At 39.0% G+C, this 24552-nt stretch overlaps 1 pseudogene; it reads right to left on the minus strand.

Annotated features, from left to right (window-relative positions):
• Positions 1-18857: 18857 nt before the first annotated feature.
• Positions 18858-20028, minus strand: LOC126066716 (Y-box-binding protein 1-like; annotated as a pseudogene).
• Positions 20029-24552: the final 4524 nt, after the last annotated feature.

Below are 24552 nucleotides of genomic sequence, written 5' to 3' on the forward strand. Positions count from 1 at the left end.
TTGGGCTTATGAAAAAGAAAAAGCCAAAGTCTTATCCTGACATAGAGAACTTCAGATTCTAAGTCCTGATGGCTTTGTGAATAGCATCTCAGTAGAGTTCATTATGGTGTTAACTTTCTTTTAAATTCATTGACTAAGGTGAAAAATGGGGAAGGGGCAAAGAGAAGCGGCCCAGATTTCCAGGAAGAACTAAGTTAAGGGAATTTGCATTTAAGGGAGATAAAATGACTCCCAGCAATGTGGCAGTAGGCAAGGAGCTAAGAAGAGCCAGTTAAGAGGATGAGCATGACTGACAGCATCTAGAATTTGTGGCAGGTGATCCAGTTGTAAGTTTTTCTTTTTCACGTTGTTATTCTCTTATAATACTTTCAAGCCTTCAGAAACATTTAATAAAGCACGACGTCCTAGTGTTCACTGTGTTTGGGAAATAAGTAAGGGCCTTGGTCCCTAATACTTTGGGTGAAGGTAGATGAGGAAAGCCACAACTAAGTGGCTAAGTAGACTTCTATAGGCATAGAAAGGAGTCCCTGGATAATGCAAACAGTTAATGCCTTGGCTGCTAACCAAAAGGTTTGAGGTTTAAGTCCACCCAGAGGTACCTCGGAAGAAAGGCCTAGTGACCTGCTTCCGAAAAATTGGCCATTGGAAACCCTACGGAGTACATTTCTGGTCACCATAAGTTGGAATCAACTGGAGGACAACTGGTGGTGGTGGATAGACATAGAAGTAGACTCAGTCAGCTGAGTGCTGTAGGGAATGGTGAGTCCCTGAGGGCTGGGAATATTCAGGTTACACATGTGTACAGACACTGGAAATGTCGTGGGCACAAAAGGGCTGCTTCTCAGTACCGTGGATGGGTGCTCAGTGTTTCACAAAGATTTTCTGGTACTGCTGCTGTGTTACAGAGTAAGTCTAAGGACAAAATGGAAAAGGGCAAACTATCCCAAAATTGTATGACAAATGCAGCATTAACAGCATATGCCTAGTTAGAAATCTTAACCGGGAGCTCTCTCCTTTAGTTGGCTCCAACTACATACCTATGGTTTTAATTTTTCATTACTTCAGCCCAATTAATTATTTAGACAAAGGTCTAATGATTTGAAATTTGTGGAGTTTTCAGAAATATTTAGCTGTGAAAGCAAATGCTAAAGAAAGATAAATTTTGACATTTAAAATAGGTCAATTCGTTAATTTGGTAAATCAATATCAGATTTAATTTCCTCCATTCACTGATATGGAGACAAAGCATCAAATGCTGGATCACACCATGTGTGATCCTCAATTCATTATTTTGTTTTGGCATAGGGGAATATATTAGAATTTTATGGTTGTCTTTCTTAATGTGACTCCCAAAGATTAGGAATATATACCCAAAATATCCTATATCCTCCCTCCCAAGAAATCCTTGGAAGCAGCTTACAATTTCCTTACAATGGAGTAAACAGAGTCAGAAAAAAAGGAAGTGACAGTGAAATAATCCCGGTTCCCTGCTGATATCCTCCCCATGCCTACCCCCAGCCTAGCTTAACATGTCTTGTATATATCTCTTCTGATAACCCTGCCTAGTAATGTTTGTCCAGGTCCTCTAAGAAGCAGAGACCAAGACAGTCAAGGATTACACAGTCCAGGGTTTCATTAGGGGAAGCACAGGAATGAGTAAGTAGGGATGGAGCCAGGGGCAGATGGAATAGTGACCAGATTGCTATTGAAACCATACTGTGAGGCAGAGAAAGAAAGGAGGTTTGGTGAAAGCACCTAGCAGTCTAAGGTAAGTTCGGTAAAGCATGTCTCCCAGGAACAAGCCTACTTTAGTATCCCTGCCTCACTCAGTCATTGGCTGGGAACAACTCTTGGGAAGTGTGGCCTCAGTGCAGACATGACAATAGATTTGAGATGCAGCAACTCGGGCCCTCGGGCAATTATACAACCTGTGCTTGGGAGTCTGTTAGCACATTCTCAAGGCCACCTCAGGAATATGCATAACCAGCTATTTGATGGGTAAAAGTAAGTCTCTTGAACACCAAATCTCAACCCTACTATCAAATGCCCTCCTTTTAGCCACTTGCAGTTGATGTTTTAATTGTTGATTAACACCTCAATAGTAAATAGTTGCCAACCAGTTGAGAATAAAGATAAAGGAGTGGCCAAACCTTTCAGGATCAACAGAGCCGTAGGAGGAAACTATCCAGTAACATTCAGCCTATGCTTGGGACTCACCCAGGCTATGCCACTCAGAACCCCATTTCAGGTACCTTGGCTTGTGGCCAATCTCAGTTGCATAATGACCACCAGCTCCCTTTCAGACTTGCAACTGCTCTATCAAAGACCCATCATTTTCCACCATAGAACTTCTAAGAGAAAATTGAGTTGAATAAATTATTAGCAATTTCATAATAAACTTCAAGTCATCTTCCATACATTTTCCTCAAACTGCCAGAGTAATTTATATATTAAACATTTAGATAGTATCATCCCTCTTTGTCAACTCTCCCTTCTGAGAGGTTGTTAAATAAAGAGTAGAGCATTATATTCCAGGAGAGTTTAAGTTCAGAAAGACCTCAGGCATAGAGTGAACTCTAAGACCTCTCAAAGGCCTGCCAGTTCTATGTTTTTATGATTTCAGATGGAGGCTGATAGCACATTGAGAAACTTTCCCCAGAACAGAAAAGGAAGTCATTGGAGAAGCCAGCCTGAGGAAATGTCTTGCTTCTTAGACTAGCTCCTAAAACATGAAATATATTTTTGAACCGTAGATAATCAGATTGTTCCTTTATTTCAGAACTTCTTTGAGAAGAAGTGGTCATTAGAAGACAGTGTTTGTTTGCATTTGTAAGCATTCCAAAAACAGCATGCAAAAGAACAAGTGAAGATCGTCATGAGATTTTTGGTTTCGATCCTGGACATAAATTCAAGCATGACCAACAGTTCTTTTTCCAGTGACAGCTTGGATTGAAGTCCATTTCTCCCTTGTATCTCACAGTGCGTTCACACTTGGCAGTCTGAAACAGAATAAATATTGATACAGTGACTTCAGACAAAGTTTAAGTCAAGTTGGCCTAAAACTCCAGGCACATCAGAAATGTCCTATAGTGTGTTCTTCACTCAAGTCCGTATGATTTTGGGTTGCTCCTGACTTTAAAATTATTGTACACATTGTTTTCATCTTCTTCTGTTAGCTGAATGGTTGGAGATAGAAATGTTATCAACTTCACAGAGTGCTCGCACACACATACACACACAGAAAAAGCTCAGCTTCTCAACAGTTTTGGCAAAGTAAAATGCAAATGATAATTAGAAACATGTGTCCCCAGCAAAGAGGCACAGAAACTAAAAGGTCATCTTTTTCCAAATGACCTAATTAGAAGAGCCTAGAGTACTGGCTATAGTATAATGGTTTTACACAGCTTTTAACTCAGACTTCCTGTTTTAAAACAGTGCAATTTACTGCTCCTGCAGCAAATATGAATTGTCACTTAATGCCAACAGAATTAGGCCTCACAACACCACCTGCCTCCAGCAATCTCCTCATTGTTAGACCCATCAGCAGAGGACTGCTGATTTACCATCCCAGAATGACCATTTAGAACCTAGTGCCAGGATTGCTGCCAAGTTTAAAACAAGGATTTCATGTAGAAGAGAGCCCACGAGGTACTTTACATTAATGCCAATTGAAATATGCATGAATAGACCAAGGGGAAAAGCAGTTGTTCTGAATCAGACTATCAGTGAATGCGTCTCAGATTTTTTCTGGTCCCAGAGCTAGGATTTTAATGCTGAATAATTTTAACTGCCCAGAGACAACAGACACACACTGGCTGAAAATGCCGCATGGTAGAAACTCAAACAGGCACCCAAATAGAATTGTCATTTTAAATAGATGCCTCTGTAAATTTGTATTTAATCTCGCTCATATTTATTCAATATGTTATGAGGTTTATTAAGTATTCATTTTGCTTGTCTGTTTCATTGCCTCGGTTCTCTCATCTGAAACAACTAACTGACGCAGTGAGTAGGAATGTTTATCCAGGACTGTGAAGAGCAAAAAAGTTGTAACAACAGTGAGTGTCCAGCTATGGACTATGTTTCCCAGGCTGCCTTGTATCTAAGCCAACACAATGTGAGTGGAAGCAATGTGTGGAACTTCCAAGTCATCTTCCCAGAACTGTTTGCCTTGAATTCTCTCTGCCCCTCTTTTTCTTGCTATGAAATGGTGATAACTAGAGCAACCATGGGTGGCAAAGCATATCTGACAGCCCTGGACCATTCATTTATCCACTGTTGCATAAAAGAGAAACAAATTCTATTACTAAGCAGCTATAGCTTAGGCCCAACTGTTGTAGCAACTGGAGGCCCTAGGTGGTACAAACAGTTAATGTGCTCACTTGGTGGTCTGTGTCCACCCAGAGGTACCTTAGAAGAAAGGCCTGGCAGTCTACTTATCAGCCATTGAAAATCCTATGGAGGATAGTTCTACTCCGACACACACGGGTCGCTATGAGTAGAAATCAACTTGACGATAACCAGTTTGGTTTTGTTATAACAGCTTAGCATGAAATTCAACTAATACCAGCAAATGAAGCATCAAGAAGCTGCATCTCCTCCTTGTGCCCTTGATTTTGTGTGCAACTCTTGCATTGTTTGGTTCATTAGTAAACCACAGAGGAAGTGACTTTAGGCTAATCCTCATCCCTGCCAATCCTTGAACCTGAACCAGTCTTTAAGATCAAACTTAGTTCATGGGATCTGTTCTGTAAAATGAGGGGGAGTAGGGCTGTTGGAGTTTCAAAATCCAATGGTGTATATGAGGAGCCCTTGTGGTGCAGTGGCTAACAATCAGCTGCTAGCCAAAAGGTTGGCAGTTCACCAGCCGTTCCATGGGAAAAAGACAACGCAGTCTGCTTTCGTAAAGATAACAGCCTCAGAAATCCTGTGGAGCAAGCAGTTCTACTCTGTCCTGGGGGGTCACTATGAGTCAGAATTGACTCAACGGCAATGGGCTTGGTTTTGCTTTTTTTTTTTTTTTTTGGTGTGTGTTAGGGTCTATACTTCACTATAACTTAAAGTGGATCAGATTTGAAATATTTTTCATAGAATTATATCAAAAGACATGCATCTGTAAATGTTGTTTCTAAAATTTCCCAGATAAGGCTTTTGATACATGCAGTTTCCTCATTTAATACTTTTCTTTCCTGTATTTTAAAATTGTCTCTTTCCCCTGGCTTCTTCCCTTCTACCTTTAGTCATACAAAGATCCATTTCAATTTGTAAATTTCCTTTATTGGATACTGCTGCTGCTCTGACAGGTATCTTATTATGGATATTTCTTTCTCTCCCCAAATTTTACGAATGTTTGGTCTAGGTCAACTGTCTCTAGACTTGCATTCTCATTCTCTGCTTAAATCCCCAGAACCGTGTCTGCCTCCTACTAATCTACTAAAATTTCACTCAAAGGTAATTACTGTCTTAAGTTCCTAGGCCATTTATTTAATAGTTTCAAAACACATTTATAAGCCCCTCCCATGTACAATGAAATGTAGGAATTGGGATACAAAACAGAGTCCTTCAAGATCCCACACTTTTGTAGCACTGAACTGTTTTAAAGAATCTCCTTGAACTTTCTTTGATTTCCATGGAAACACACCATTCTGCTTCTAGTCCTACTGCTTTGATTATTCCATTCCCTTTCTTGGCTGCTCTTCATCTTCCAATTCCCCTCCCAGAGGTTTTCTGCAATGCTCAGTAGCAGATCCTTTTTCTCCTTCTCCCTTTTGAAATAGCATCAATTCTCCTGGCTTCAATTACCATCTTTTGTGAATGATTTTCATCTATCTATCTCAAGACATTACTTCCACCAAGTTACATTTTCCTTTTTTACCCAAACTATAAATCAAATGTCTCAGTATAAAGACATTATCAAACATGCAGGAACTCGTAAAATTTGCCTCCCGTGCACCCTTTCTTATCAAGTTATTTGAGAATGTGCTCCAGCAAAAAGACAGAGTAACCCAAAAAAGATATGAGATTGGACCTAAGAAACAGTTGACTCAAATCAGGGGTAGCAAGGAAGTCCTAATATTACTACCTTACGGAAGGTTTGGGAATAACCATCCCACATAGTAACACAAAGAGGAACAGTGAGTAATGAGGACACCAGGAAAGCATTTTAAGAACTTGAAAAATACCTGATATTGTAAAGGGCTTAAAAAAAAGTTGTGGGTTATTAGAAAGAAAACATTGCCAGAAAAATGACATTCAAAAGTTCAGGAAAAAAAAATATATAGAAGAAAATAAAATGAGAATTGCACATTACTAAGATCTGGAAGGAAACCCTGGTGGCATAGTGATTAAGAGCTATGGCTAGTGATTAAGAGCTAACCAAAAGGTAAGCAGTTCAAATCCACCCCAGGGACTCCTTAGAAACTCTATGGGACAGTTCTACTCTGTCCTATACGGTCACTATGAGTCAAAATCGACTTAACAGCAATGAGGTGGTGAAGATCTGGAAAGAACAATACATATTTACATAGTTATAATAAGGAAAACAAGACCCCTGGTGGCATTGTGGTTAGAAGCCATGGCTGCTAACCGAAAGGTTGACCGTTCAAATCCATCAGACATTCCTTGGAAACCGTATGGAGCAGTTCTACTATATCCTATAGGGTCGCTGTGAGTTGAAATTGACTCAATGGCAATGGGTTTGGAATAAGGAAAACTGAATTGATTAAATAATAACATTACTATAGAGAGAAGACAAAGAGGGGACATGAAGAGTATAAGAGGCCTATTTCCTTGAAGGGCAGGAAATAAATAGCTTCTAAAATGGATCAATCATAAAAGAGCAGCATGAAGAGTCAAACAGCTAAAAGAATTAAAAATTCTCACCTCTGGGGAGTCAGACTAGGAGGGTTGGAGACCAGAGAGGAGTTAAGTTTTCTGTATCAATCTTTCAGGGTTATTTGCCTTTTTTTTTTAACCATACGAGTGTTAATTTTATATTTAACATTTTTTAATAGAAGGCTTAGGAGATTAAATAGGATTTGGCAAAACTAAAGGGGTAAGAGTGCCCGTCAATTTAGTTGAAGGGAAGGGAAGAAGTAAAAGCATAATTCTGGACGTTGGCATGGTGACAAGCCTGCCCTAATCAGAGTGGAAGTGTTACTGTAAAATGTAACTTGAAAGGGAGGGTAGAACCAGGCTGTTGAGGCTAGAAGTCTGTTGGAAGCATCTGTAGATCCTTAAATAACGCTTTGGTGAAAAAAAGTGTTTTAGGAAGATCTCATTGTCTGTAGTGTGGAAGATACCAGAGAGAAGGGGAAGACTTGACTTTCAGCATTTCCCCTGCTCTAAAACATCTTGTCTATTACATTCACCAAATTCATTTCCTCCCATAATCACAAAGCACAGCCATCATAGCACCCCTCTCAGTTCTAAACTGATACTATATTCAAGTCAAATTAGCATTCAAGGCTCTCCGCAACTGAGACCAGTGGTTCTCAACACCAGCCTCTCCTTCCCATCAACTGGAAGAGCTTCTAAAAAAAATACATGATTGCTGGGCAACATCGCAAATCAAATAGTCCTCAAAACTGTTGAGAACTTGTTAGAAAGTAAATTCTTGGGCCCCATGCCATAGTATTGAATCAGGCTGAACCTTCCAGGTGATTACGATGCACCCATCTCAGGGTGACCCCACCCAGAGCAGAACAAAATGCTGCCCAGTCCTGTTTTTGAAGGTAGGTTGCCAGGCCTTTCTTCCTAGTCTGTTTTAGTCTGGAAACGCCAGTAAAACCTTTTCAGCATCATAGCAATACATAAGCCTCCATGACACAGGGATGGTGGCTGCACACAGGTGCATTGGTCAGGAATTGAAGCTGGGTCTCCCAAATGGAAGGGGAGAATTCTACCACTGAACTACCACTGTCCTCACATGTCTATTCTAGTACTTAACATATGCATGCTTTAATACAGCTATCAATATACCTCCTACTACATTTATGAAACTTTAAAGGGCAGAGGCCAGGTTTCATTCATCTTTTCATGTTCCTCTGCAGTACTTTTTGTATAAAAAGTATTCAATTCTTGTTAGTTGAACTGAATTAAACTGACTTCTCTTGCTCAGAAACCTCCAGTTATACCCACATGCCTAGACCATCAAGTCTACCACCAGGATCTGGCCGTCTTTTGTGGCCGCATACTACCCAGTTGGCTTTACTTTCTACTTGTCCCCAACACAAATGCGCCAATACAGCTTTATCACTCATGCTCAACACTGGCTGCACATTAGAATCCATTGAAGAGCTTTTAAGGAATACCATTACCCATGTCTGTCTGCCAACAATTTTTATATAATTGGTCAAGGATGGGGCCTAGACATCTGAATTTTTCAAAAGCACTCTAGATAATTCTAATATGCAACCATGATTGAAACCTGCTGAGCTAGTATATTTGCCTCACTTTTTCCTGATAGTGAATTATTCCCCTTTAGAGAGGTTTTCATATTGTTCCACCTGTCTGTTTTGATAACGTTCACACACCCCAGTATTTGTGAAGGATTCAGTTCCTTCAGAGTCCCACCTCCTTCAAGAAGTCTCTTCCACTATCTTTATTGTCATAGTTTCCCAGGGCTGTGATAACAAAGTACCACAAAGGGGGTGGCTTTAAAGAACAGAAATTTATTGTCTCAGTGTTCTATAGGCTCAAAGCCCAAATCAGGGTATCGGATGTGCCGATTCCTCCTGAGGCCTTTGAGAGAGGATCTGTTCCATGCTTCTCGCCTAGTTTCCGATGGCTACTGGTTATCCTTGGTGCTCCTTGGCTGCTGGTAGATGTATCTTCACATGGTGCCTTCCCCTTGTGTATGTGACTGTGTTTCTTTACCTCTTCTCTCTTTTCATAAAACACCACTCAGAAAGGACGAGGATTAGGACCCACCCTACTCAAGTACATTTAATGGTTAATCCTTCAAAGAAAGACCCTGTTTACCCAAACGAGGTCACATTTACAAGTGCAGGAGTTAAGACTTCAACATATCTTGTTGAGGGACACAATTCAACCCACAACACTCATCTACTCTCATCTTTTATAGTCTTTTAATTTGTTAACTTATTATTTGACAGTTTCATATATTAGTGCTTGACTTTCCATTTCAAACGCCTGCAGGGCAGGAAGTCTGACTTAAACTTGATAAATATGGCACATTTTCAGTTATCTCTTTGGCTTGAGCACATACTTTAAGATGAATACTTCATACAAAATAAGTTAAAAATCATTAAAAAACTAAAAGTATAACTATATTCTAATCATGTTCCCCTAACAGGGTTTAAAAACCCAAACTCTGGAGTCAGACATACTTAGATTTCAATTCCAGCTCCAGAACTAACAAGTTGTGTGACCTTGAGCAAGTTTCTGAAGCTTTCTAAGCCTGTTTTCTAGTATGGAAAATATGAGTAATAGCAGTACCTACCTCATTAAATTGTTGTGAAGTTTAAATGAAATAATGTACATAAAATGCTTAGCAAAACATCTGGCCCATTTTAAGCAGTCAATAAATAAATGTAAGTATTTATTATTTGAGTGGAAATTTCACACCTAACTCCTTTTAAATTACACTTTAAAAACCATCTACCTTTTTAATCTTGTCTTCAGAAATAAAGATAAGTGATCCTTTATGCTTTATTGCTGTATCTAACAAGATTATTTCCCCACACCAAAGCTTAACTGTGTTATTATGTTAGAATGTTCATTTCATGGAACGATCTAAGTAATTTTAATGCTTATGGATATTTCATTGCCATTATATGCAGTTGCCTACAACTTACACATTTTAATTTAGTTACTGAATAGTAGAAAATTCTGATTAAGAATTCACCACAGTGGAGAAATCGAACTGAAGGGGAGTGAGTCTGTATCATGGGCCATTTAGCTGAATTAAACTCAGCTTCCACAGGATGTCGCAGAGAATGATCAGAATGCTACATATCTGGTCACTACGAGCATCGAGTTGATTACTAACCAATCTACATCTCCACATTTTCACACTCACCACCCGTGACTTCAGAGCATTTCAGTAATGAAACTCTACAGGGAGAGAAACTGTTTGGGTGTTTTTCCTTTACCTTGTGTAATCTGACTGAGCTGTCTAACATATACTGAAGGTGCCTCAAATGATACCACTGAGAAATACAGAGAAAAGGGAGCACCGAGGAAGAAAAGGAAGAAGGGAGGAAAGAGACAGGGGAAAAAGATTGTGGATTTCAAATTATATGACTATAAAAATCAATGAAAATTCATTATAAAACAATACAGGAAAAGGTTTAGATGTATTTACCTTGCTCTGTACCCTACTCCTGAAGATGCTTTATTGTTTTGCAATTTAGAAAGCACTAAGAGATTTCTACAGCAGAAGTACTTCACTGTTTTTATTAAAGATTATTTTTAAATGTGCACTGAGCAATTTATAAAAAATCCATGTTCTCTTCTGCTCATGTGATTCGGCCCTACCTGTTAAAGGGTCAATAAACTATTATTGCTTAGCATTATTGAGCAATTGCAACTACAAAAATAAAAAGGTAACAGCTTCATAGTCCTATTCATTCTTCACATTTCTTCTAACCTTCTCTCTCATCTCATCCTAGTTTTATTCTTCTTTCCTTCATCCAATGTCTCCCTTTTCACTGTGTTCCAGAATATACATTCAATTTTTTAAAAAAAAAACAGTGTTGTTCAGCTTAAAGCAAAAGTTTTCAGGCCAAAGTGTATAGATTTCTGCTTTGGTTAGCAATTCGAAAAAAAAGAAAAAAAATCAGCTTAATACAGGTTCAGATCTTCACTGTTCACATTTCATATGCTTGGTACAACTGAGGAAACTTGGACATGTAATAGCAATATAAAAAAACCCAAACCCACTGCCGCTGAGCCAATTTCGACTCACAGCGACCCCACTGGGCAGGGTAGAACTGTCTCATAGGGCTTCCAAGGCTGTAATCTTTACAGAAGCAGGTCACCACATTTCTCCCACAGAGCTGCTGGTGGTTTCATACCACCCACCTTTCGGTTAGCAGCGGAGCACTTTATCTACTGTGCAACGAGGGCTCCTAAAAGCAGTATAATATACACAACTGCTTTTTTTTTTTTCATCCAAGTACACATTGAAATGGTTGGCTTATTGCCTAAGATTCAATTATCAGAGCTTTTTTTTTTAATTTTAAGAATCTCATCTTTGAACATAGAATTCTCAAATGTTTCATTCTAAGTTTTGGGGTTTTGCTTAGCAAATTTAAGTCAAAGACAGAAGAAGTAATGTCTGTTGTTTTTGCCTAATAATTAGTACAGGTGGAAACCCTGGTGGCGTAGTGGCTAAGTGCTATGGCTGCTAACCAAGAGGTCAGCAGTTCGAATCCACCAGGTGCTCCTTGGAAACTCTATGGGGCAGTTCTACTCTGTCCTATGGGGTCGCTACGAGTCGGAATCGACTTGACGGCAGTGGGTTTGGTTTTTTGGTTTTAGTACAGGTGGCAGGATTATGGAGGTCAACACAAGGAAATTCTTTTTTCTGCCTACACATAGGAATATGAAAACACTTTGTAATGTAAACATACTTGAAATGCTGAGGTATGTTGTGAAGAGTTAAACTATGGGTCATGTGTAAATTCATTTGTTTGTCTGACAAACAAGAAAATACTTCAAAGATTATTTATGCCTGGAAGCTTTTACTGGGCAAAGAGACCTTCACTTTAACTTTTTTTTTTTTTTTTTTTAATGTGGGTTTAGGACACTTGGATAAAAATAACATGCATTATGAATAAAATGAAGAAATCAGGAAGAGTGAAAGATAAAAATGATTTTTTTTTTTTTTTTTTGGTTTTACAAATTAGTTTTTGCTTTCTCTCTCAAAGGTCAAAAAACTTTAACTATGGTGAAGTCAGTGAAATTATTTTCTGTCTTGTGAATCGACACAGCAGAATAGAGGAGACTTTTAGTTTAAAAACTTATTTTGCAGTCAAAATAATCCCATCCGGCCTTCAGTATTTGGGGACAGCGTTTTGATCTTTAGCAAGGAATACCCAAATTAGAATTGTTCGAGGAACCCACTCACCACAAAGTGACCAGTTAATCTTTGTAGAGTCAACATTAGTGCTAGCATAGCAACACCTACTGGTACATTTATGAAGTAAAGTTAAAACCAACATGGCCAGAAATCGATGCCTCCATCTTCATGAGAAAAATTACAACCTGGGTTTTACCTGTGATGTCTACCCATAGAAATAATGGCTTCTAAATGAAAGAATGGGAAGGAGAACTGGAGCTGTCAAAGAAAAACATCTCTTTATGTTTAGAGTGCCAATGAAGGTGACTGGTATACTTCCCTGTAAACTGAAGTTGCCATTCGGTATGCTCCTAAAAATTATGTCATGCAGTTCAAGGTTGAGACTGAGTCTTCTTTTCTTCTGTATACATTCTTTAAAGGGAGTTACACAATTACAGAAAGCTATTCACAGAGAGTACTGAATGGATTGAAGTAAGCTGAGAGGCATCATGTTTATTTTTACCACAGATATGAAGTCTAGTCACCAAACAGTGAATAATACAGCATGTAATGTCATAGTCTGCCAGCTTTACCAACTCCTAAACAACATCTTAACTCAAAGAGACATTCAAAACAGTAAGTACCACAAAAAGCAGGGCTGCAGAGAGAATAATAAGTACCAAAAGGAGAATACACCCATATCGCTACAAATTCTGAAGTTCAGTAGGATTTGACCTCGCCAATGTTTAGAAAAGCCACAGCTCCTGTTTAGTTAAACTCTTCTGCTCTGTAATAATGCCTGGAAAAGTCAGTCCCAGAAACGTCAACAAGGCAATGTGCTGCCAGTTAACTAAGTTGTAGGCAAGGCCACTGACTGGCTGCACCTCTGGTTTCTCCAGAAAGGCAACCCGATGTCTTCATTCATTGACAAGCAGCCCACTGAAGGAATTAAGGAGGCAGGCAGTATGGATACTACACTCACCTGTGGAAAACCAAGACACTGAGGGAAAGTAATAAGGATCCATCGAGGCAAGTTTGGTCGGCCTCCAAAACCCTGAAATAAAATCCCCTTCTCTGCTAGATGAGGTAGTAATTTTTACTTACAGTCTTAAATGATTATATAAATTGAGCGTCTGCTATTCTGAGTCTGGGCAATTGTACATTGCAGTTAAATTGGGCTCCATAACCGTTTTATTCCTTTAGTTAACGATGTAGATACATCCATAATCCCTACGGCAAATTTTTAAGTGTCCCATTAGGTTTAGGGCTACTGAGATTGATGGACTCTCAGGAAACATTAGAGAATTCTGTGTTTCCAAAACACAGAAATACATGGAGTAAGTCTAGACCTTCATCACCTGACGACTGGATTCCTGAGGCCACCTCGTAATTGCACTCTTTGCTACTAGTCTTTCCCACTAGTCTTTCCCCTTTTTTGGAAATGCCTGCCAGGTTAAATTGTCTAAAATATTTTTTTTCACTGAGTCACACCCCTTCTCAGAAACCTCAATTGCTCACCTTGCCAAAGAATCTTCAAACTCCAAAGATTAATGTTCTGTTTTCCAAAGACCAGCTTCAGCCTGCTTTTCAACCATGGCTCTCACTAGGCCCTCAATATAAACCTTCCACTCCTGCCAGGCTGTTTAACCTCTGTCTGTCATGCACACGTTCATTAATACTACCTGCATGTCTTAAGTGGTGGTGTTTTCCTCCTTTCCTTGTTACTATGACTTCTAGCCCCTTGCCCCACTCTTGCATTAATGCTTTCTCCTTTTAGCCTATCAAAATCTTCTAATATTCTCTATATAGACATCTACAGATATTCTGGAGCTCTGGTGGTACAGTGGTTAAGAGCTCAGCTGCTAACTAAATGGCCGGCAGTTCAAACCCACCAGCTGCTCCTTGTAAACCCTATGGGGCAATTCTACTCTGTCCTGTACTGTTGCTATGAGTCAGCGTTGATTCGACGGCCACAGGTTTACAGCTATTCCAGCCCAAATGAAGAGTTCCTTTGATTTTCTTACTAAATTTTTACTGTTCCAGACATATACTATCTTGTATCCTACCTAGTATCCTGTTACGTTTGTGGCAACAAACTCTCCTAGGACAAGAAAGAACATAAACATATTCACATATTACTAGAATTACACTCCAAGAATGGTAAGAGATATCACCTAGAATGAAAAATAATTCACATTTTTAAGCACTTTCACCTGCATTTTCTCATTGACTAAACTCTTAGAATCTCAAAATAGAGGCAGGATTCAGGAAACTTTAATTTCCACAAGAGTAGAAAATAGAGCAGCATAACTGGAATATGGGGAACCTATCACACCTTTGCAATGACTCAGTAGCCCTTATTCAAGGAGGATCTATGCCCTGAGATATTTTCAGGTACGTTGCATTTTCAGGTCAAGTTACTGCAGATTTTAAGACTGGTCACCTTATAATGCAGACGTCCCTAGTTTTTCCTCTCTGGATATTCTTTTTTCCACTTAAGAAAAAAAAATGTATTTCTTTGGGCTGTCGCACTTACCTATTAGGAACTTATCTTGGAAAGAAACGAATGGTCCGTTTTATAAGCTGCTTTAGAGGTTCATGAGATAATAGATATAAAACTGTGCTCTGGACCATAAGTCACTCTACAGAGTTCACTGTTATTATTGCTGCAGTTACTATGGAATATTCTTAAAAGGTAAACTTTCCTTACGATAAACACACTAGGCATTTCCACAATTAAACCATCATACACTAAACCCACCTTTAAAGAATATTGAAAGTCCTATACATTCCTGTGGTTTGTTTTTCCTACCAAGACATCTCAAATTTATGTTAAAAATGAAGTAAAATGTTACAATAAAAGGGGCCTGTGACGAACTTGCTTTTGAATGTAGCCTACCTTCCAGTCATCAGTTTGAAGCTAGAATCACTCATTGTTCTCAAAGGCAAAAGATAATGAGTAATTTTCAGAGCCCTAGAGATCAGCAGGCAAGCTACCCTCCCCACAAATGTTATTTGTCAAAGGACTTCTAAGGGGCAGTTGAAAGGAGGAGGGGGAGGTGGAGAAGAGGAGAAAACATAGCCTTCATACCATGGACTTTCCATATAAACATTAACAGAAGTAATATCCAAAAGCTCAACACAGTCCGTACAAACTCTGATAAAATAATTGGCGTTGGAGAAGATAAATAAGCTCCTGCCTATTGATCTGAATGAATCCTTTTTGCCCTTTATTTCTCACTTGACACTACACAATGGTATTTCTCTTCATGACCCCAATGTCTTGATCTGAAAACCTAACCAGTCATTTCTCACTGAAGGGGAGAGAATAGTTTTGTTAACATCTGCTTTTTAGGCTCTTTTATTTTTAAGTTCTTCTTGAAACCTCCTTGATCTGCCTACCAGGGAATTGGAACACGTACCATGTGCCTGCCACCTAAATCTCTTTTCTCTTTATCTGTTCTATAGAATATTGATTTAGATTTTGGCCTATTCGCATTGCTTTAAACTTTTAAACACTAGCTCTCATAGCTAGAGGAAACACTTTGCTGAAGCTAAAACGATCACCCAAGAGAACTTATTGGGGAAATACATCGACCAAAATTAGCCCTTGGCTCTGAATGTACAGCTCCCATTGAAACCAGTGGAAGCTGAGCTCTGAGGATTTGAAGACACATTTTCCTTTACATTGAATAGAAAGGCTTTTTGAAAGGGCTGGGCTTATTTGAGTTTCTGTTAAAGAAGCTGAATTAGTTCTTTGTCATAATATAAAAAGAGAGGCAGCATTGCTTCTCCAATTTGTCTTCTAAGGGTCCTTTTGATAGCTAACAAAATTGCAGACGCCCTTTTTTGTTTCTGTACACTGACTGCTTAGTATTATAAAGGACCAGGCATCATACCAAGAACTTCCAGGCTTCGATAATTCCTACAACATTTTACTATAACAATTCCTAATCCTTTTCAACCAAAATAACAATAAAAACAGAGTAATGTTTGGAATCAAGATAAGAAAAAGGAAAAATGGTGGTAGAAAGCTAGCAGCGTGACTTTCTGATGACAAAAAACTTTCTAAGTCCCAGAGCTTTTCTCTGGGACTCATCTCAAGGTTAACACAGATTGAGCAGGTTGTTAATTTATTCAAGAGAGTCTTGCCCTGGTTTTCCCCATTTGACCACAAATTTACTTGCATATTGTATGCCTCACTTATTTTTATATCCCCTGTCCCAAACATGGAGGACACTGGGTAGCGCAAACAGTTTGCTCTTGGTTGCTAACCAAAAGGTTGGCGGTGTGAACCCACTCAGCAGCACCACAGAAGAAAGGCCTGGAAATCTGCTTCCATAAAGATGATTGTTGTTAGATGTCATGGGGTTGGTTCCAACTCATAGCGACTCTATATACAACAGAACAAAACATTATTCAGTGCTGCGCCATTCTCACAAGAGTAGGCATGTTTGAGCATACCGTCCAACCACTATGGCAATCCATCCCATTGAGGGTCTCTCTTTTTCTCTGACCCTTTACTTTATCAAGCATGATATCCTTCTCTAGAAATTGGTCCCTACTGATAACATGTCCAAAATAAGCAAGATGAAGTCTCACCATCCTCACTTCTAAGGAGCATTCTAACTGTACTTCCTCAAAGATGTAACAGCTAAGAAAACCCTATGGAGCTCAGCTCTAGTTTGTAACACATGGGGTCACCATGAGTCAGAATTCATTGATGGTAACAGATTTTTTTTTTTTTTTTTTTTTGTCCCTAACATAATTCTTAAGGAGTGCTGGTGGCAGAGTGGTTAAGCGCTGGGCTAATACTGAAAGGTCAGTAGTTTGAACCCACCAGTCACTCCACAAGAGAAACATGTGGCAGTCTGCTTCTATAAAGATTTACAGCCTTGGAAATCCTATGGGGCAGTTCTACTCTGTCCTGTAGGGTTGTTATGAGTCAGAATGACCCCACAGCAATGGTTTTAACATAATTCCTACATCCTACACAGAAGCAATTAACTACTGTTTATTGGATTTGAATGAATGATGAATGAGATATGCCAGATGACACAGGGTGCCTTATGGGTTAATTAAAAACAAAAAACAAAAAAAGCATTGAAAGACTTTAAGATAATTTAATCCAGTTTTCTATTTATAAAGTAGGACTGCACTTACACCATAGGAACAGTCTAAGTGACAGGGCAATAGAGAACACAAAGATGGGAACCTCATCTGGCCTAAGGGGGGTCAAAGAAGGCTTCCTGGAAGCCTTGATGGTTGAATTGAGTGTTAAAAATTACAGGAGAGTGTATATGCAAGTACGAACGTGTATAAGCACTCCAAGCAAGGAGAACATTCAAGCCAGAGGACACAGCAATAAAGACAATGGCGTAAGGATAAGAATCTGCATAACATATGTGAGTCAGGTGGTACAGAAGGATTAGCCTGGAGGGGGCAGAGATCAGACCATCAGAAACCTTGACTGGCACCTTAAGGAGCTTCAAATGTTCCTGTAGGCAACAGGTAATAATTGAAGGGTTTTAGGCTAGGGATGGCAGGGTGGGATGCATTTTAGGTAGATCACTCTAGCTTCTTGTTGGAGGATGGAGTTAAGGAGAACAAGGCTGCAGGTTTGTAGTGTTGGGATGTTACATTAATTCATTAATTCAGGTCAGAGAGAACGAAAGCTTAAATAAGAGAAGTAATACTAGGGGAAATGTTAGGAATTAAAGTCAACAAGACTTGCTTATTGATTGTGTACTGGGGGAGGGGGAAGATGGGAAAGAAACAAAGACTCGTGATCAAATGTTTATGACTTGGGTGACCTGGCTAATGGTATCACCAAATGAGAGAGAGAATACTAAAAGAGGAACCTATTTAGTGAGAAGAAGCATGGACAAAATGAATACAGTCTCATGTCATCCAAACCAAGGGTATAAAGCATTTTAAGAAAAAGAGAATATCACATGTAATAGGCGTCTTGAACAAGCAGTCATCACTTAGCGTAGTCATACAAGGAACTTGATTTTGTCTCTCACTGTTCCTTTAAGTTTGCTCAGTGATCACAGTACTTCTCCCTCTCTGGACAAAACTCAGGCAGCCCTGTGATTTTTCTGCTTATTTTCAAGTAATATGAACTATAATAGTCACAAACACTTTAAGACACAAGCACACTTTTTTTATAGTTCTTCTCTTGAAATACAGGTTCAGGAAGTTGCAGAGAGGTCTCATGTGTCTTTCACCCAATTTCCCCCAATGTATACCCTCTGACATGTAGTTGATTCTGACTTGTAGTGACCCTACAGGACAGAGTAGAACTGCCCCACAGGGTTTCCAAGGCGGTGAATCTTTACTAAAGCAGACTGCCATACCTTTCTCTCATTATAGCAGCGAGTGCTGTAACCACTATGCCACCAGGGCTCCCCTCCCAATTTATACATCTTTTTTTAAAGACCTTTATTAACAGATGCATGCAGCTTGTTGACTGTTTTTTAAAAAATCAAGTTGTAAACTTGTATTATAAATTCAAAATGAGGTTACTAAAAACCTCAACTTGACCAGACGTGAAACAATTTAAAAACCTTTAAAGATGCATTGAGAAAAACCAGGCTTTTTGAAAAAACACTTTTGTCATTCCCAAAAAGAGATGTTTTTATGTAAAAATAATAAAAACCCCATGCTGCCCAGATAATGCAGATAGTTCTAGTAATCTGGTCCACCGGCAAAAAGCAAGCACTTAAGGTCTTCGGCTCCAATCTTTCGTTCATTTTTTATTGCCGGAATTTCATAGTCATTTCTTGTTGGATGACTAAACCATATGATGGTAGACACGGTAAACCAGTATTTACTCACCCTCACCCTGCTCAGCCTCGGGGTCAGACGAATCCTCAACTGGTGGATTGGCTGCTTTTGTCTCTTTTCCATCTTGTGGTTTCTTTGCCATCTTGTGGTTTAGGGTTTTCTGGACGTCTGCGTCGGCAACTCAAATTACGGAGGTACCAACTTTGAGGTGGCTGCTGACGTTAGGCCTTACCTCCTTGATTTTTCTTATCGTCTTTATTGCCAGCCTCTCTAGACTGTCTTTGACGAGCAGGGCTGGCAAAATCGTGGTCTGTAACCTGGACACACATTCTATCTCACTGGTCTACCTTGTTCTCCTGCACTCTGGTTGTCAGCACCCTCCATCACTTCCGCCTGCACAGGAGGGTTGAATACTGCGGTCATGGCCCATGGGGTTTCCGCCAGTAGTAAGGTGGAAACTATTGCCTGTGGTAGGGCCGGCGCTGTTGGGCCCGGGCTTCGGGAGCACTCTTTGATCCCTTGTCGTTTTCCCACTCTTATGGCCGGTAATTGTGTGGAGTTCCCCTACAACGTGATTAACGTCTATAATGGCTACGGTCTGCTGCATATTTACTGCCTTGCATTGGAACTCCGCCCAGGCCTGTAACATTCGCTGCCTCCGCACCCTTTTCTCCTTCAACAACATCAAACTCCACAGTCTCTCCACCCGCTACACTACCAAGGTTTTTCCTGGGGTTATTCTTCTTTATGGCAGTCTGCTATACAAATACATTTTCCTTGGTGTCATTCCTATTGATGAAGCCATATCCATTTCTTACACTTAACTATTTTACTGTTCCCAAAATCTTCTTTGCGATGACCTTCTTGTCCCTGCCTGCAGGCACCACAGATGTAAGGCCACCCGGGTCGCTGCTCCCTGAGCCCTTGCCAGTGGTGCCGAGCTTGGTGCCGGCAGCGCGGAGGGCCTGGGCACAGGGCAGCCGCTGGGTCTCAGCCTCACCACTCAGGGTTGTGGTGAGGTGACTGGGGCCAGATGGGAGGGCTGGGGCTCCTCCCAGGGTATGATGGTAACTAGGCCGGCGGTGGTGGGGCTGCTCAGGGATCTCTGGGGCCCGCTTTCCGCTCCCACTACCAATGGAACGCCAATGTACACATCGTACACAATTGTATAGAATATCAAAACAAGGAAACTGACATTGGTGCAATGTGTGCATATAGTTCTACATCATTTTATCACATATATAAATTTGTGTTAGCACCACTTCAATTAAGATATTCCATCACCAAAACGATCTCCTTCAAGCTATCCCTTTATAGTCACACCCTCATCCTCCCCACCCCCAGGGATCCCTAACTCCTTGCAACTACTAATCTGTTCTCTGTCTCCATAAAATGTATAATTTCAGTAAAGTTATTAAATGGCATTATATAAGATGTGGCCTTTTGAGAATGGCATTTTTTTCACTCAGCATAATGTACTTGAAATACATCCAAGTAGTTGTGTGTATCAATAGTTCATTCCTTTGTATAGCTGAGTAAAACAAAAAAAACAAACCCATTGCCATCAAGCCGATTCCGACTCCTAGTGACCCTATAGGACAGAGTAGAACTGCCCCATACGGTTTCCAAGATATCACTGAGTAGTGCTCCATAATATGAATGTAGTACAGTTTGCTTAACTGTTCACATATTAAGGGCCATTTTGGTGGTTTCCACTTTTTGATTGTGACAAATAAAATCGCTATGAACCATTGTGTACAGATTTTTGTATAAGCATAACTTTTCATTTCTCTGGGATTCTGGGTGACATGGTAAATGTGTGTCTAATTTTTTTTAAGAAACTGACAAATCCTTTTCCAAAATGCCTATACCATTTTAAATTCCCACCAGTGAAGTATGAGATTTTCTCAGCATCCTACACAGCATTTTCTGTTGTCACTATGTTTTATTTCCACTGTTCCTATAAGCAAAGACAAAGTAAAGTATTATAATGAAATGTACAAAGACCTGGAGATAGAAAACCAAAAGGGAAGAACACGCTCAGCATTTCTCAAGCTGAAAGAACTGAAGGAAAAATTCAAGTCTCAAGTTTCAATGCTGAAGAATTCTACAGGGAAAATATTAAACAATGCAGGAAGCTTCAAAAGAAGATGGAAGGAATACACAGAGTCACTATACCAAAAACAATTGGTCAACATTCAACCATTTCAAGAGGAATCATATGATCAAGAACCAATGGTATTGAAGGAAGAGGTCCAAGCTACACAGAAAGCATTGAGAAAAACAAGGCTCCAGGAATTGATGGAATACCACTTGAGATGTTTCAACAAACAGATGCAGTACTGGGGGTGCTCACACATCTATACCAAGAAATCTGGAAGACAGCTACCTGGCCAAATGACTAGAAGAGATCCATATTTGTGCCCATTCAAAAGAAAGGTGAATCAACACAATGCAAAAATTATTGAACAATATCATTAATATCACAAACAAGTAAAATTTTGCTGAAGATCATTCAAAAGCGGTTGAAGCAGTACATCGACAGGGAACTGCGAGAAATTCAAGCTGGATTCAGAAGAGGATGTGGAACAAGGGATATCATTGCTGATGTCATATGGACCCTGGCTGAAAGCAGAGAATAACGAAAAGATGTTTACCTGTGTTTTATTGACTGTGCAAAGGCATTCAACTATGTGGATCATAACAAAATATGGACGACATTTTGAAGAATGGGAATTCCAGAAAACTTAATTGTGCTCATGAGGAACCTATACATAGACCAAGAGGCAGCTGTTCAAACAGAACAAGGGGGTACTGCATTGTTTAAAGTTAAGAAAGGTGTATGTCAGGGTTGTATCCTCTCACCACACTTATTTAATTGGTATGCTGAGCAAATAATTTGAGAAGCTAGACTACTATCTGAAGAAGAGCATGGCATCAGGAATGAAAGAAGACTCATTAACAACCTGTGATATGCAGATGACACAACCTTGCTTGCTCAAAGTGAAGAGGACTTGAAGCACTTATTGATGAAGATCAAAGACCACAGCCCTCCAGTAAGCAACATCATGATAAATGGAGAAAATATTGAAGTTGTCAAGGATTTCATTTTACTCAGATCTACAATGTCCATGGAAGCAGCAGTCAAGAAATCAAGTGGTGCATTGCATTGGGAAAATCTGCTTCAAAAGGCCTCTTTAAAGTGTTAAAAAGCAAAGCTGTCCCTTTAAAAAATAAGGTGCATGTGACCCAAGTCATGGTGTTTTCAATCGTCTCTAATGCATGTGAAAGCTGGACAATGAATGAAGAAGACCAAAGAAGAAATGATGCCTTTGAATTATGGTGTTGGCAAAGAATATTGACCACATAATGAACTGCCAAAAGAATGAACAAATCTGTGTTGGAAGAAGTACAACCAGAATGCTCCTTATAAGCATGGATGGTGAGACTATATCTTACATACTTTGGACATGTTACCAGAAAGGACCAGTCACTGGAGAGGGACATCATGCTTGGTAAAGGGTCAGTGAAAAACAGGAAGACCCTCAAAGATTTGGATTGACACAGTGGCTACAAAAATGGGCTCAAGCATAACAATGATTGTGAGGGTGGCGCAGGACTGGGGAAGGTTTTGTTCTGTTGTACATAGGGTCACTGTGAGTCGGAGCTGACTGGATAGCACCTAACAACAACAACAGGAAGTGTGTAGTGATATCTCGTCATGATCTTAATTTGCCTTTCCCTCATGGCTAGTGATGTTGGACATCATTTCATGTACTTATTTGTAATCTACACATCCTTTTCAGTGAAAAGTCTGTTCATATCTTTTATCAATTGCTAATTGGATAATTTTTTTTTATTTTTTTTTTACTGTTGAGTTTTGAGAAATCTTTATCTCTTCTAGATAAGAATCAGATGTCTGGTTTGCAAATGTTTTCCCTTTTTCTGTACTTTGTCTTTTCATCCTATTAACAGAATCTTTCACAAAGTAAAAGCTTTTAATTTTGAAGAAATTCAATTTATTGGGTTTTTTTTTTTTTTTTCTTTTATGGATCATGCTTATGGTACAATGTCTAAGAACTCTTAACCAAATGCTTGGAACCAAAGATTTTCTTCTATTTTTGTTTTCTGGAAGTTTCATTTACATTTTACATTTAACTCTGTGATTCATTTTGAATTAATTTTTGCATATGGTATGAGGTTTAGGTTTTGTTTTTGTTTTGTTTTGTTTGCCTCTGGATATCCGATTGCCCTGACATCATTTGTTGAAAAGATTATCCTTTTTCCATTGAATTACTTCTGCACCTTTGTCAAATATCACTTGGCCATAGGATTTGTGTGAGGTCATTTCTGAGATATCTGTTCTGTTATACTGAGCTAGCTATCTCTCCATCAATACTCCAGCATCTTGAATAATGTAGCCGTCCAATATGTATTTATATCATTGATGTCGGACAGAGTAATTCCTCCAAATTTATTCTTATTTCTCAAAACCGTTTTAAGCTATAATAGCACCTTTCCCTTTCTATACATTTTAGAATAGTTTTGGCTATATCAACAAAAATCTTGCTGAGATTTTGAAAGGAATTGTGTTAAACCTGTGTATCAATTTGGAGAGAACTGACATCTTCATCATGATTTCTTTCTTTTTTTTTTTTTTCTTTAGATTTTCAGCATACAAATTCTTAACATGCTTTGTTAGATTTAAAATGATTTCTTTTTCTTAAGTGACTGAAAATGGTATTATATTTTTAATTTCAGTTTCCACATGTTGGTTCATAGTATATAGAAATACAATTGAGTTTTCTGTGTTGATTTTGTATCCTGTGACACTGCTGAACACACATATTGGTTCTAGAAGGCTTTTCATAGATTTATTGGGATTTTCTAAGTATACTGTCATGATATCTGAAAATGGGAGAAGTTTTATTTCTTCTTTTCTGATTGGTATGCCTTTTATTTCATTTTCTTTCTTTTTAACATTGGACGGAACTTCCAGCACTATGAATAGCAGTGGTGAGAGCAGATGTCCTTGCCTTTTTCCTGAGTTTAAGTGGACTGTGAGGAAGGCATAGAATCTGGCAGAATTTTATTCTGTGGCACATGGGGTCCCAATGAGTCAGAAATGACTCAACAACACGTAACAACAGGGGAAAAGTAGTCAGTCTTCACCTTTATGTATGATGTTAGCCATAGGTGTTTTGTACACATATTTTTTCAAGTTGAAGAAGTTCCCCTCTATTCCTAGGCTCCTAAAAGTTTTTATCATAAATAGGTGTTGAATTTTGCCAATTTTTTTTTTAATCAATTGATACCACCATGTGATCTTTCTTCTTTAACCTATTAGTATGGTGGATTACACTTATTGATTTCTGAATATTGAGCCAATCTTACATATCTGGGACAAAGTCTACTTGGTTATGGTACAGAATTCTTTTTATATATTATTGAATTCTATGTGCTAATGTTTTGCGATGTATATATTCATAAGTTTTTGTTTGTTTTTGGTATTGTCTTTGTTTTTGGTATTGTCTTTGTTTTTGGTATCAGGGTAATACTAACTTCATGAAGTAAATTGGAGAAGTGTTCCTTTGCCTATATTTTCTGGAAGAGATTGTATAAAATTGGTGTTTATTATTCCTTAAATGCTTGGTAGAATTCTCCAGAGAAACCATCTGGGCCTGGAGATTTATTAGGAGAAGGAGTATTCAAATTACGAATTTAACATCCTTAATGTT

The sequence above is a fragment of the Elephas maximus genome, chromosome 2 (assembly GCF_024166365.1).
Source record: "Elephas maximus indicus isolate mEleMax1 chromosome 2, mEleMax1 primary haplotype, whole genome shotgun sequence".
Classification (NCBI taxonomy): domain Eukaryota; kingdom Metazoa; phylum Chordata; class Mammalia; order Proboscidea; family Elephantidae; genus Elephas; species Elephas maximus.